Below are 14,225 nucleotides of genomic sequence, written 5' to 3'. Positions count from 1 at the left end.
GTTGATACCAAATATATCCCAAAGCCCAAACCAAAAGGCCCACTTTGAAGGAAAGGCCTACGGCTCACCCAAACAGTTGGGTTCTAAAACCCAAAGCTCTGAAAGTCCAAATGCTGTCACTCGATTGTATCAAATCCACGATTAAGTGTGCAGTTATCTCAACAAGGTGCATGCCGAACCACGTGCCCCTATAATCAAGGATATGATCATTCATCAAACAACCTAATCTGGGAGTTACAACCCAAGTCAAAGAATAACCAACTGAATATCTACCAAGAGGAGTTTAAGTACCTAAAATCCTATCCATATGAATCACTGATGCTATCTCAAGGGATAATTTATAGTTTCAAACATTCCCACAAATCAAGGGAGTCTAGTGGGAGTCTCACTAGAATTCACCTACCTACAGCCTCTATAAAAGGAGAAGCCACCTATGGAATAGGTACATACTCTCTACTCTTACTTTTATTATTCTCAATTATTATTATTCACTATCTATTTATGTATTACTCTTGTCATAATCAAATTCTCACTTAGGCGTCAGAGGTGGCACGACCGCCACACCCCCCACCTCGCGGTCTGTCACTACTGATCCTTTCTTTCTTAGCAGGCCCTTGAATCAAGTTGCTACCAGGGTTAATAACTGTCTCAACAGTACGCAAAATATTTTCAGATTTAAACGAGTCAATTATAACATATGATTCACACAATATAGTAGTCAAAGACTCTTTTTCATGCTCAACATCATTAAGCTTTTTAGAAACAAAAATTTATTCATTTTTCTCAATTTAGAATACTCTTCTAGAGAGTGTTGTAAGCATCTTGAGGATTATCCTTTCCATCATAACTGAGAAGTATTCATAGAAAGTAGGAGTCAAGGATCTTACTCAGGAATTTAATCCAAACATAGATATTTTGGTGACGAAGTGTTTTAGCGTATGGAGGAAAAAACTCTGTTTTCTCTGGAAATATTGCGTCCAATCTCTTTCAAATTTATTTCTTATAAGTCCTCTTAAATAGACTTCAAGAAAATCTAATACAAGCTGAATTAGGAAGAAAACTTAATACTAATTGGAATATGAGTCATCTAGATTTTTGTCCTTATATTGGAGGACAATTTTGGCATAGTAAACGTTCAAATATATAAGAGATTTGTCTAATTTTGAGTTAGCTTTATAATGCTGCTAATTTTACCCCAATCTGATAATTGAGCCAAAAGTTATGATCGAAACACTGAGACATGTGCAGATTAAGGAATTGAATCAAATCCGATTTTAACTCCAATTTATGAAATTCTGATTGGTTCATTTACTTGATTGATTAAACTTAACCACATCATATATGTGATTAAGCTTAACCACATCTTATTGGTCTTCTTTGGGTATCTCATTCGTAAGTACATAAGACGAGCATATCGGTCGTCCTCACACAACACCTCGCCTATACGCTCTTCAGATGCTATTATATATGAGCTTCTCGGGAAGTCCTTCCATGGGTTGATATGCTGAGATGAAGTAAAAGTGCTCGTCATTGATAGAAAACCACATCTCGTCTATCCCTTTAGGAAATCTCTTTGTAATCAATGAAGCAAAAACATCCTCCAAAGGGAGCATGGCCAAAGTGAGGTGCCTTTTACGTCATCTCAGTGTTTCAACCAGGACTTCTCGAGAAGCAAATCTGCAATAGTGTCTGAAGAGCGTACAGACGAGGTACTGTGTGAGGACGATCGATACAATCATTTGTAAGCTTGTCTTATGTACGTACATAGGAGATATCCAAAGAAGACCTATAAGATGTGGTTAAGCTTAATCACTTCTATAATGTGGTTAAGTTTAATCAATCAAGGAAATGAATGAATCAGAAGTTCTTTAATTGGAGTTAAAATCGGATTTGATTCAATTCCTTATTATGTACACGTCTCAGTGTTTCAACCATAACCTTCGGCTCCAGTATCGGATTGGGGTAAACTCAGCGGCATTAGAAAGCTAACTCAAAATATGACAAATCTCTAATAAATTTTATTTTCTGAATTCGAATGTTTACTTTGCCAAAATTATCTTGAAATATAAAGACGAATCCTATTTCGATTGGCACTAGGTTTTCTTCCTATTTCAGCTCGTATTACATTTTCTTGAAGTCTATTTAAGGGGACTTATAAGAACGAAATTTCAAGTGGATTAGGCGCAATATTTCCAAAGAAAACAATTTTTTTTCCTCCATGTGCTAAGAGAGAAAAGTCTTTTGGATCTTTGAAAGATGAACAAGTAAAACATAGTTACAGCAATGCATATGATCTATTACTCATAAGGATAGACATAGTAATAAGATTCTATAACAAAAAACATTCATACAAATCATTAGACTATAAGCATTAACCATTGAATAAAACATCAATCTTTTATTGCAATTAATTAGCATATTTTACAATATCCAATCTATCCTTAGAAAATAACTATTTTCATGTTTTTACATTGTTTGTACTTTATGATTTTATGACATCTTCTTGGAATCTTAAATTCCACCTTCAAACTTCATGGCCCATGTTTGCTTTTCTTGGTTTTTTGGTTTCCTGGAACTTCTGCAAAATGAATTGCAGACATGAATTAGTACCATATCCACACACTAGAAATTTTGGTAATTCTTACTAAAGCATGTACCCATTTAAAGAAAGACCTTTACCTGAATGTTTGAATGCGACTTACTTAGGGCAATTTCTCAACTAGTGACCATCCTCCTTACACTAGTGTCAAATCTCTTTAGGCCTGCCCTTGGGTTTCTTCATGATTTTATTGATACCCTTGGCAAAAGTATTGCCATTTGTCTTGGACTCACTCTTCTCTTTGCCTTTCGGCTTTGAGCAAGAAGAGCTACCAATCACCATACCCGAGCATGGTTCGACCATGCTTTCCGCTGCGTTACTATTTAATTTAGACGAAGTGCAATCCTCTTTGCCAATGTATAACATAGTTCAAGATCTCATCAATCTTAGATTGACTATCCAATGTAGCATCAAGTAGACCAAGCTCTTTCATTTTGACTATCTCACTATCAACTAAAACTAAGTCAGTCATTTCGGTATCAGAATCCTGTTTTGGTACAAGATATTTCTTCCCAAACTTCGCTTCCAAATATTCCAGCATATCTGAAGCGTACTCGAAGTTTTTCAACTTCTTATAAAACTCAGGTTTCAATACCACATCATTAGCATGCTCTCACTGACCATATGAACTTCTAATACCACATCATTAATATGCTCCCACTGACCATATGCCACTACAACATCTTCAGTGGAGTCCAAAATAGGTTTTTCTAGTTATGCTTGCACAAGATTGTGCCCATCAATTTCATAGACAAGTTATATTCTTGTCTCCAATGTTCATATGATAACTCAATAATGACATAAATAGGACCAACATAATACGTAGGCAATGTAGATCCTTATACATTTCCTATGCATTCTATTGTGTTGGTCCTATATCTGTGACAACTGCATTATCATATGAAGATCAAAGACAAGAATATAACTTGTCTATGACAATCGAAGGGCACAATCTTGTGCAAGCTGATGAGTGCCAAATATTGCAAACTTGAGCGCCTTAATTTGCATATCTTAATTCCTTAGCATTGTTATTTGTTTGATATTGTTTTATTTTTGTGTTTTTAGGTTCCAAAGGAAAAATGAAATTAATTCCATTAATTTTGGGGCTTAAAGTACACTTTGAGAAGGCCTAAAATATGTGGTTAAGCCTAACCAATCATAATAGAGGACCTATATGATGTGGTTAAATTTAATCAAATCAAGGAAATGATTAAATCGAAATTTCTTTAATTTGAGTTAAAATCGGATTGGATTAAATTTTAGATTCTGCACATGCCTTATTATTTTAACCATAACTTTCAGTTCAAACATCAGATTAAGGTGAAACTAGTGGCATTGGAAAGCTAACTCAAAATATTACAAATCATTGTGAAATAGGATTTTCCTAATTCTGACTTTTGGAATGCCAAAATCGTCCCGCAATATAAGAACCTAAATCTGGACGAATCCTATTCTGATTTGTACTATGATTGCTTCCTAATTTGACTAGGACAATAAAGTACAATTTTCTGGGGTTCCTAGGGCTTCTAGGGTTTGTTTTACATCCTATAAATAGACTTCTAAGCCTAGAAAAGAAGGTGTGCTTAGTTTTAGACAAAGGACGAAAAAGAGGAGCCATTTGGCCAAGAACTGGGAGCTTCTCTCCCATTCGGCTAGGCCAATCAAGCACCAACAATTCGAGTTAGTTTACCTTTTCCTTCATGTTTAGTATTTTATTTGTAGGATTTATTTTCATAATTATGTGTAGCTAATTTCTCAACAAAGGTTGAGGATGAAGCATTACCAATGACGAGCAATTGTATTTTCATGTAATTTAATATTTTTCGATTTTATGAGTTTTAATGTTTAAAAAGTTTTACTTCAATTCAATTAGTGGGATGATTCTTGGATGTCCATATGGCTTACTAAAGACCCATGAAAAACAAAAGGTTGCATCTTTATCTAGTGAATATTCAAGCCATGAACGAATTAGGTTGAACCACCAAGATTGAAAGCTACGAGGATGACTTATTGATCCAGATCTCAAGTACTTTCAAAGAGTAGGTCAATATAGACCAGCTTTAATGTAAGCTTGTCAAATTTCATCCCGTTGATTAACTTCATAATCTCATATATGATGACTCAATTTAGGGTCACATTCCAATGAACTAAAATCAAAATCATCGACGTCAACTTTTCAAGTTTTTTAGAAGAATTTTCAAAAATTATAATACCAAAGGTCAACGATGATGCATCACCAATATTGGCTTTTAAACTTTGTGCATTTTTTCATTTACAAAAGTCAAGTGAACCATGTTTGTCGTGTCCACACTTTGAGATGTACGTTTCTGCAATGCTGCTTACCCCAATCAATTGAGATACAAAACAATTCTAACTTAAACTCTATAACAGTAATACACGTTAAACTCAAGATGAGAACTAGAGTCCTATTGTGAGTATTCTACTTGATGTTTATCTTCCTTGTATTTATCATCAACTATATCTTCCTTGTCTTTATCTTCAACTATATCTTTAGTTTGAATTGGTCTAATATACCCCCACAATCTCGATGGTGAAGGTCTAATTGAGATTGGACTTGAGTAGTGTAAACTTCTTGGAGACTAAAGGCTTAATGAGAATGTCAGCCACTTGATCCTTACTAGATATCAACCGAACATCTAGAATCTTGTTAGCCACTTTATCACATACAAAGTAGTAGTCAAAGGCAATATGCTTGGTTCGAGCATGAAACATTGGATTGGATGTAAGGTATGTAGCACCAATGTTGTCACAATGTAGAATTGGAACACTAGATAGAGGAACCCCAAGTTCACCCAAGAGAGACTGAATCCAAGTTAGTTCGGTAAAGGCATTTGCTAGAGCTTTGTATTTAGATTCACTACTGGATTTTGAGACAATAAACCTTTTTGGAGCTCCATGAAAGTAGATTGCTGCCAAGGAAGGTGCAATAACCAGACGTAGAGCGGTGGTCATCGGGGCATCCAGCCCAATCCAAATCAAAGAATGCAACTAGTTGACATGATGGTGACTTAAAAATGAAGAAAGTGTGATCACTTGAGAACTTTAGGTAACACAGAATGCATTTGATAGCAACCCAATGTGGTTCTCAAGGATCTTGCATAAATTGGGACACTTTGTTAACTGCAAAGGAGAGATCCGGTCAGGTGATTGAGAGATATTGCAGAGATCCCACTGTGCTAAGGTAGAGTGTTGGATTAGTGATTGTATTGCCTTCATACTTGCTCAATGTGGATGATGAGGACATAGGAGAGGATATTGGCTTTGCTAGCATCATTGGTCTTGGACAATAGGTCATGTATGTACCATTGCTGTGAGAGATGAAGACCATCAACTGTCCATCTGGCAACAACTCCTAAGAAGAAGTGTAGTTGTCCTAGGTCCTTGATTGCAAAGGAATTTTGGATGAGCTTGGAGATGGCATCTTCATGAGAGCTGGTTATGACTATGTCATCAACATATATTATGACATAAATAATCACTTTGTTTTTCCTGTAAAGGAACAAAAACGAGTCAGATTTTGATGCTGTAAAATTAAGGTCCAATAGCCGATTGCTGTGACGAGAGAACTAGGCCCTTGGGGCTTGTTTGAGGCCTTAAAGAGCCTTGTGTGACTTGCACACAGCATTAGGTAAGGTTGGATGAGTGTAACCCGGGGACTGAGCCATGTATACATCTTCATTAATGAACCCATGGAGAAAGGCATTGCTGACGTCAATTTAATGAACTTTCCAATTTTCCATGGTGGCAATGGTGAGAACAATTTGTATGGTGATAGGCTTCACAATAGGGCAATATGTTTCAGCATAATCGATACCTGGTTATTGATGAAAGCCTTTAGCAACAAGTCTCGCTTTATAACGGTCTATACTTCCATCTGCCTTTCTCTTGATCTGGTATACCCACTTGGAGCCAACAATGTTCAAAGAAAAGGATAGGTTGATGAAAGACCATGTGCCATTTTTTAGGAGGGCATCAAACTCTTCATTCATGGCCTAACGCCACTTAGGATCTTTGGGTGCAGTCGTGTAGCAAGTAGGTTCACTATCCTCGGATTGCAAGGAGGCATGAAGGGCCCGAGGAGGTTATTTGATTCTTACATCAGTGAGTTGCTGTGGCTAGACAATACCATGTTGAGAACGAGTTGTCATTCAATGTGTATGTAAGGAAGGCCTTGGTTCAATGGAATCCGTGGGGGAATTGGATGAGGGTTGTGGTAAGTGCCAAAATATTCATATTTTAGCCCTTAACTTACATTTTTTAATCCTTTAGCTTTAGTTAATTTCTGCCATTTTAGCTTTTTTATGTGCTTTCTTTGTTTTCATAGGCTTTTGGAAGAAAATGAAGCAATTTCGGAAGTTTTGGGCTTAAAGAGTTATTTTGGAGAAAATTGGAGGCTCTGGTAGTGCAATCGATCACAGGGGAGCTGCGATCGAGCACATTACAAGCGAAGACCATGACGAGTGCAAGGCGTGTGCTCGTGCACGCAAGCAACAGCCTCGATCGTACTTGCAATGGAGCGCCCAGCACAAACGATCGATCGCACAAGGGCTGCGATTGAGTGCACTTGTGCGTAAGGAGTAAGCCAGCCGCCAACCTTGTTATGGAAATTATTTCTTTTAGGGTTTTGAAGCTTTGTGCGAACTAGGGCAAACCCTATGCTTTTTAGGGTTTCTAGAGTATTCATAAGGCTTATAAATAGACCCTTAAACCCTTAGAATGGACACACAATTCCCAAGGAGCAGAATTGGAGCTCTTCAAGTTCAAGTTTCGGGTTTATTCTTTTCCTTTCTATTTTATTTTATGAAGATATTTAACATCAAACTCATGTGTAACTAATTTACTTAGTAAGGCTAGATTGAAACCTTAATTATGTTTAGTTAATATTTTAATATTGGTGCCTTTGTGATGATCATGTTGTGATATTTAACTTGATTAATTCATGTTTTCATGAATTCCTCATATGTGTTTGTTTGATCAACATATGCATGTGGTATGGACTAGTTAATTAAATCAATTTGGATGATCGAGTCCTGGGTTTAATAAGAATAACAAAAGAAATCCACACTGGGTTATTGGGTTAATCAACATGGGGAACCAGGAGTAGACACCCATACCCTAGGCCTCACGTGTTTGTCGATTTTCACAAATTTATGCTTTCTTAAAGAACAACTTAGTAGACACCCATGCTAAATCCTTTAAGAAAGAAAATAATTAGAGTAGACACCCGTGCCTAATTCGTTGCTTAGGAAAATCAATAGCTTAAGGAGTAGACACCCATACCCTTAGGTTAACAAACATTAAATATTCATGACATGATTGGATCATTGGCATATTGTTATGTTATCTAAATATAATTAGTGGTGGATATCAAAGCCCTACCTTTTATTATTATCAATTCAAAATCAATCTTTGTTTTGTTTTACTTATGGAATTTATTTTAAGCAAAATTTAGCAAACCTCGTGAGAATGATCTCATACTTGCACCATATACTACTATGTTGACCTTGTACACTTGCGGGTAAAACGTACAATTATTTGCCTATTAATTTAGGTAGATATTTTCACAATAGGTTGGGAGGACATAACAGTGGGATTGACACTTGAGGGGGAAAACTCAAATTATGATTAGTGGTGGATTGGCCGGGAGGTGTAGGGGAAGGGGGAGAGAGGAGATGCAGCAAGGGGTTGTGAGATTTTGAGGTGTGAATAGGCTAAGAAGGTAAGCTAAACATAGCTGGATTTTGTGGAGGGGTGGTGAGGGGAGTGGGAGGCTCTTGCTTGTATTTGGAGAAAGGAAATGATGACTCATTGAACACAACATGATGTGCAATGTAAACTTTTCCAGTGGTAAGATGTAGGCATTTGTAACCTGGGTGGTCTTTGCTATAGCCAATAAAAACACAAGATTTGGAATGATAGTCGAGATTATGGGTGTTGTAAGGTCTAAGGAAAGGCTAACATTCGCAACCAAAGGTTTTGAGGAATTTATAATCAGGGGTGAGATTGAAGAGGAGTTGAAAAGGGGATTAGTTGTGAGTGAACTTGGAGGGTAGGCGGTTGATGGGGTAAGTGGCTGTCTCAAATGCAGAATCTCATAGAGTTAGGGGGCTTGAGCCGTGGCAAGGTGGGTGAGGCCATTTCAACAATGTGTCTATGGCGACACGAAATAGAACCCATTTGGTGATGAGTGTGAGGACAGCTGGATCTATAGGTGATGCCCAAAGATGGTATGGAGGATTGGAGAGGGCGAAATTCCCCTCCATTGTCACTTTGGACAGATTGTATTTTATGGCCAAAATAGGTTTCAACTAGATTCTTAAAATGAAGAAATATAGCAGGAACCTCATATTTGTGTGTTATAGGAAAGAACCAGATATATTTGGTGAAATCATCAACAATGCCAAAATAAAACTTCTTTTTATTCATTGAAAATAAAGGAGCATGGCCCCATACATCAAGAAAGAGTAATTGTAAAGGGGTGCTTGACACGGACAAAGATTCTGGAAAGTGAAGACGATGGCTCTTGCCTTGTTGACATGAAGAACAAATTGAAGCTTGACGAGATCATGAAGATACTGGAAGTTTATTTGAACGAAGAACACGATGAACAATGGGAGGAGCTGGATGGCCTAGTCGACGGTGCCAATCATCCATGGGAACCTTCTTGCCAATATTGGTAATAGGTTTGTTGAAGGAGGGATGAGAGGGAGGCCGTGGGTACAAACCGCTTATACTCGGGCATTGGAGCAACAATTTTCGGGAGCGGAGGTCCTTAACAAAGAAAGAGTTAGGATGAAATTCAACAAATACACCATTGTCACGTGTAAATTTATTCACGGATATAAGATTTTGCTCTATTTGAGGAACATGAAGTAAAGATGAAAGAGGAAAGTTATAATTAGAAGAAGGTAAAGTGGAAGTGCTAGTGTGTAGTATAAGCAAACCTTGGCCATTTCCCAATTTGATTTGGTCTGGACCATCGTAGGCATCTGCACGTACATTCAAGTTTGCTAACTCGTTGGTAACATGATTACAGCCAGTGTTATGATACCACTGATAATCAGGAGAATCGTTTGTAGTGGCTAAGAAGGCAGCAGCTTGAGGAGAATTCTGGGCAAAGGAGTGGTCCAAACATTGCCAACAGTTTGGAGCAGTGTGTCCAATCTTATGGCAGAGTTGACATGTCGGCCTAAAGGAATGCCTATAGTCTAAAGAATATGATGGAGTGCCTCAACCACGACCACGACCACGACCGTGATTGTTGTAGTAGTTACGAGTTCCAGAATCATTGAAGGTGCCACGGAGGGGGCAGTGCTAAGAGGATGAGAACTGTTGAGCATTGTTGGTTGTGGAGATTGAGAGATCAATGGCAGCAGCGCATTGCTCAAGACGTAGCTCATAGGATAAAAGAAAACCATACAAATCAATCAAGGAAAACGGGTCAGATCGAGTTGTAATCGAAGTGACTAGAGGATCATAGTCAGCACCGAGTCCGTCAAGGATGTAGGAGACAACATCGGAATCCTCAAGGGGGTGGCCAATGGCTGCCAGCAGCTAAACAAAGCCTTGGGCTTTTTGAAAATAATCAGCAATAGGTTGAGCACCTTTCTTCAAGGTGGCGAGTTGGTGTCTGTAACGCCCCAAACCTAATAACAGTATGAAGAATCCTAAGCAAAGTCTGTAGTGGCAGCCATACCATTCTCGAGTTCTAGAAATAGATTTTCTAAAAAGGTAATAACAACGTAAGTCTAATGACTTAGTAAGTAAACCTCACAATTAGGTATGATTGAGCCCATTTAAGCAGAAATAAACATGCAGTTTTAGTAAACATTTAAAAAAGGTGTTGTCTCCGTTAATACACCATAAAGTATTGTTTGGTTAATAAAAGAGTAGTGTACTCCCAGCGGCAATCGCCTAAGTATTTTAATGCAAGAAAAACTAATACTTTTATAGGTCATAACTCTCATGTATGGTCTACCCGAGATGTTGCCATTCTCAGCAGGGTTGGCGCTGTCCTAAGGGACCTGTAATACAATGCCGGTGTCCTAGCCATTGTACGCTACTGTCCATCTCATTAGTGGCACAACCGAGTTTGACCATGGGTGGCCCACACCACTAATAATGTCTGTCCTATAGTGACCACCCATTAGAGAATGGTTGAACCTTTGTCACAAAACCATTGGATCCAAAGCCCACACACACACACACATTTGACCATAGAATGAAGTTTATATAGTAAGCCCATGGCCATTATTCCGCACGTACCAGTGCTAATGTCATACGATGCATCTTATCAACTAGTTATTAAAGTAGTTACCAAGTTATTATGAAAAGTAGACATGCTCATATCATACTATAGTCAGTCAACTAACATATCCCACATTTTTTAAGGAAAGAGTTCGTGAGTGTTTACTTACCTCGTACACTCGTTTGAATCTTCCGACATTGCTAAATCCTGCTATAACGGAATATAACACGTCGTTATGCGCAGAACAAGAGGACTCTTACAAGTAGGATACTAGGTTAACCTAATATAAAGGGTTGATATGGCCTAAGTTTCACAAATAGGGCTAAGGCGGATGTCTGACTTCCTAACCGTACGTCTATGCCCAAGAGCGTATGTCTGGTCAGTGGGTAGACATTTCGGCCAAAAGCTCCTAACGGGGTTTTAAGGTCTTTATAAATTCTATAGGCTATCATAACTCATTCTAGGCTATAACATAGACACATGCAACGTAAGGAAAAACACATCGATCATGCGACACAAGGAATAGAGGAGATTTAAACTCTTTTGAAAACGTTTCTTGGTTTTGTAAGGAAATGAATGTAGGAGCTTAACACGGTGCCTTTGAAGCTCATAACATAGCAAGAACAACATTGAAAACATAGAAATGGGCAGGGGTTACCTTGGGAAAAAATGGCAAGAACACACGCTTTCCTCCTTTCTCTCTCAAAACTTACAAAACACTCATATAGGGTGGTTACAAAGAGTTTGGGGTCGGAAAATGAGTTCAAGGGACGAAGATGGGGTTGGTATTTATAGAGGAGAAAAGCTGAAGGCGCTCACCAACTATTTTGAAAAGTAGCGAACGTCCGGCACTATAAGGGATTACGTCCGGTACTATTATACATTAGATAACAGGGTTTTCAGCGTACGTTCTGGGTATGATCCAGGGGTTAACCCAAAAGCAGCGTACGTCCGGTATGGTCCCCTGGCATACGTCTGGTACTAGCGACAAGAGCGTACGTCCAATGGTCCCCACGCGTACATCCTCTACTAAAGACAAGAGCGTACGTCTGGTGGTCCCCACATGTACGTCCTTTACTAAAGACAAGAGCGATGTCCGGTTCCCTAGGCGTACGTACAGTCAGAAATGGTAGGTTTGGGTTTTACTTCAAGGCTTTATGGTAAGTGAGGGCTTTGGGTTATGCTAAGATGGTTTAGGGTTTTCTGTTTAAGGCTGATTTAGAAGGCTATTTGTTGAGTAAGGGTTTAAAACTCTTTTTAAAACAATTTAAAAAGTCAGGGTATTATAGTGTCGGACTGGAATGAGCCGAGCTTGAGAATTAGACAAGAACAATGTCTCTCAAGTAATCCATAGGGAACGGGAGGTTAAAATACCTATCATATGCGGTAACAGCTCATCGGAGAGAGTGGAGATGAGGGCACTCATGAGGAGCTTGTCTTGGAGATGCCAAGACTGAAAATTGGGATTGGGAACCACTACAAAAATCAGGGACTTTATTAACGTGGCAAACAGTAATTCATGTTTGCCACGTCAATAATTTTTGACGTGGCTAAATAAACACATCAATAAAGTGTTTATTGACATGGTGGATTTCAACACGTCAAAAATTATTGACGTGTCTAAATGCCACTTCAATAAATTTTGACATGCCACTATGACATGCCAAAAATTTTTGACGTGTCTAAATGCCACTTCAATAATTTCTGACGTGCCATTATGACACGTCAATAAATTATTGACATGGGTTTTACCCGCGTCAATAATTTATTGACGTGCAGAAAAGGAACGTCAAAAATTTTTGGCATGTTATTTTTAACGCATCAAAAAATTTTGACGTGCCATTATTCCACACGTGAAAAAATGATTATCATGCATATGTATTTTAAAAAAAATTAGGTAGTAAATTAATTTTAATTGGTATATATGTATTTTATAAATTAATATTATCATGCATAAATCAAACATTTTATCATATTGGTATAAATTAATTGGTATATATGTATTGTATACCAATTAATATTATCATGTATATATAATGAAATGATAGCCATATTAATATGATATGATATTATCATGCTTAAATCATTCTAGTAATATTCTGGCATAAATCATTCTAGTAATATTAATATGATTGCCATATTAATTTTCAAAAAATAATAAATACAGAATACACTTATTTTATAAGACCCGCAAACCCCACATGAACCTGGCCAACACAAAATATGTGTTTAGCCAATCCTTCACTTATCTCAATTGTTCATTGATCCTACAGTGGAAATGTCTAGAAGCTCGATCTGATTCTCGGTGAGTGGATTATTGAGCCCTCACGAAAAAATAGATTTTATTATCTGTACATCTAGAATATTAATTTATTTGTTCTCTAATTAGTTTTAAGTATATTGTATTTATAATGTGTTATATAAGAGAAAAAAAAAATGATATAAATTCAAAATTTATAAATTTATCTTTCAATAATTTCTTGACGTGTCCACATGTGACACGTCAACAATTTCTTGACGTGCCACATGAGACACGTCAATTAGTTATTGACGTGTCACATGTGGCACGTCAAGAAACTTAATTCTTGTGGCACGTCAAGAATGGTCCTCAGGAAGGCACGAATCCAGCTGGCTGGGTTCTCCTTCTTTTTCTTTTTCTTTTTTCTTTCTTCTTCCCTCCCTTTCTTTCTTTCTCTCCCCCGCGCTCGCCACAACCCTCCCCTCCGCCACATTTTTTTCACCACCGGCCGTTTTTCACAAGCCACAGCCCTCCCCTCCGCCACATTTCTTTCTCTCACCCGCGTTCTCTCTCTCACTAGCTAGCTCGCTACCGGCCGTTCTCTCTCTCACCCGCTCTCTCTCTCTCAGTGGTTCTCTCTCACCAGCCATCACCACTGCTCCTCTCTTCGGCCGTCACGAGCTCTCCCTTCAACGATTCTCCGGCCTCTCACGCATTCTCCGGCCTCTCCAAATCAGGTGTATATATATATATTATAAAATAAATTAATTATATAAATATATAATTTACAGTGTATATTATTATATATTATTGATGTAGTTATATTAGCAAATTAATTTTGCATGGTGGGAATATTGTTTAATGTATTTGCATACATGCATGCATGTAAAATTATGTACGTAAATTTTTTGAAATCAGGTTTTTTTGTGCAGGTTTTTACATTTAGATTTAGACCTAAATTTTGTGTAGGTTTAGGTTTTTTGTGCAGGTTTTTGCATTTAGATTTAAACCTAAATTTTGTGTAGGTTTTGCAAATGCGCGTTATCAGAACCAAAAAAAAAAAACTTGGTTAAACCAAAAAAAAAAAAAAAACTTGGTTAAACCCAAAAAAAAAAAAG

General features: G+C 37.7%; 1 non-coding gene across 1 annotated transcript; it reads right to left on the bottom strand.

Moving 5' to 3' along the window:
• Window positions 1-10,014: 10,014 nt before the first annotated feature.
• Window positions 10,015-10,153, bottom strand: LOC132164830 (small nucleolar RNA Z247). The gene has a single exon (XR_009438433.1). It is a non-coding gene; the product is annotated as a small nucleolar RNA Z247 (small nucleolar RNA).
• Between the last annotated feature and the right edge of the window lie 4,072 nt (window positions 10,154-14,225).

The sequence above is a fragment of the Corylus avellana genome, chromosome ca10 (genome assembly GCF_901000735.1).
Source record: "Corylus avellana chromosome ca10, CavTom2PMs-1.0".
Lineage (NCBI taxonomy): Eukaryota > Viridiplantae > Streptophyta > Magnoliopsida > Fagales > Betulaceae > Corylus > Corylus avellana.
This window is presented reverse-complemented; position numbering and strand designations above follow the sequence as displayed.